Source organism: Octopus bimaculoides, chromosome 2 (assembly GCF_001194135.2).
Source record: "Octopus bimaculoides isolate UCB-OBI-ISO-001 chromosome 2, ASM119413v2, whole genome shotgun sequence".
In the NCBI taxonomy this organism is placed as follows: domain Eukaryota; kingdom Metazoa; phylum Mollusca; class Cephalopoda; order Octopoda; family Octopodidae; genus Octopus; species Octopus bimaculoides.
Genome location: NC_068982.1, coordinates 59320720 through 59322734, shown reverse-complemented (window position 1 = coordinate 59322734; position 2015 = coordinate 59320720). Strand labels below are relative to the sequence as shown.

General features: G+C 32.9%; 1 pseudogene; it reads right to left on the bottom strand.

The window, feature by feature from the left end:
- Positions 1-235: 235 nt before the first annotated feature.
- LOC128247205 (5S ribosomal RNA) lies at positions 236-354 on the bottom strand (annotated as a pseudogene).
- Positions 355-2015: the final 1661 nt, after the last annotated feature.

Sequence of the window (2015 nt, the reverse complement as noted above, 5' to 3'; positions counted from 1 at the left end):
TAGGGTGACAGACACACATACACACATACATATATATATATATATATATATATATATCCAATGGGCTTCTTTCAGTTTTCGTCTACTAAATCCACTCACAAGGCTTTGGTCAGCCTGAGGCTACAGTAGAAGACATATGCCTAAGGTGCCACACAGTGAGACTGAGCCCAGAACCATGTGGTTGGGAAGCAAGCTTCTTACCACACAGCCATGCCTGCACCTATAAAGTGTGAGACACTTACAGTACCTAGGTTTCCCAAGCAGTCACCCATCTAAGTACTCACTAGGCTCGACGTTGCTTAACTTCGGTGATCAGATGAGAACTGGTACATTCAGTGTGACATGGCCAGAAGCATATATATACTACTTGTTTAGATTTGAACTGAAGAAAGTGGTGTTACATTACAACTTGGCTTCATCAATGCAATAAATTCATCTAAATTGGAATATAAACATAAGCTATATTTTTAAAATGCTATTTGACGCCACTGAAAATAGTAATCCTGCCTTAAGGTGTCAAAATCATAATGATATCTGACTGGCAGATGACGAGATAAATTCCTAAGATAAGTGAAGAGTGTCTTGCATTCTCTCATCAATAACTCTGTTCATTGTCACTGTTCAGTTTGAACTGTTTTTTGTACTCAGGAGAGTGTTGATTTTTATTAATTTTATTATAATTCATTGATATGGTATAAACTTTGAATATATTCAGAATAAATATTAGGATGTTACTCTGTTCTAATTAGTTATAGTTTGTTAGGATTATAACATCAAACATTAGTTATGAAGCAAGGATATGATAAAATATTTACATTTGTAAATTTTTACATACTTACAAAACTTGTTCAGAGATATTTTCAACAAAACAAATTTTTAATCCAACAAGACAGTCTCAATGGATTCTGCCAACCTACTAGAAATAAAAACCAACTTCCCGCTGATTATAACTGTGCTATCTTAATAAAAAAGACAAAAACAAAGGATGACTTGAGCATAAATGGTAAAAAGATATGATGCCATGGCTGGAATGCTTTTGATCAACCAGCTGTCTGCTCAACTGGATGTGACTTAGGGCTAAACAAATAGAATAACGGGAGCATGCAACACAGAATTATAGAAAAACAAAAATAAATAAAATGTACAAAGTGGATGGAGGATGGCAGAATTGGTAAAAACATCATACAAAATATCCTGTTCCTTAATGATAATGTTGACAAAACAGTCATCAATTCATCAATCGATTTGCCTTAATATGATGTTAAAAGCAAGAATGGTTGGCAGTGAGCCATTACTTCATTCCATATACGTCTCAAATTTCAAACTTTGCATGAATTTCTCTGATAAGATATATTTCTTGTTCTTGCTCCTTGGTCGTTTTGTAACCCAATACCATATTATCCAAAAACAAAACCATGTAATACATGACAATTCCATTGTTATTAATAATTAGTATTATTATATTTATTGTTGTTGCTATTGTCAAATTACACTCTTGTTTTCTCTTTCTTTCCTGCTTTTCTTCTAAGTATACCAATTTTTTTTAGACTCACCTTACAACTTCCACCATAACCTCATATCAATTTTATTGTTATTCAACAACATCAATTTGAATTTTCAGGAGTTAATGGCAATTATTCTATAATTCATATATCACATCTGATTGCTTGGGAGGGATTCTTCTGAAGATTCTTTTGGTTGAACGCTGATGATAATTAATCATGGATAAAAAGGATACCACAGATAATGTGTGTGTAATATAGTACCAGAATATGAATGCTTATCTGTGTGTGTGTGTGTGTGTGTGTGTGTGTGTGTGTGTGTGTGTGTGAAATATGAATGTGCAAGGATGGGTCTTGGGTTAAAATATGAAAGAAATAGTTGTTAACTATTATGCTTATGTATATATATGTCTCTCTCTCTCTCTCTCTCTCGCTATATATATATAGATAGATAGATAAACTTACTTGGAAATGGATGTGTGCCATTCAATCTTTTAATAATAATAATATATA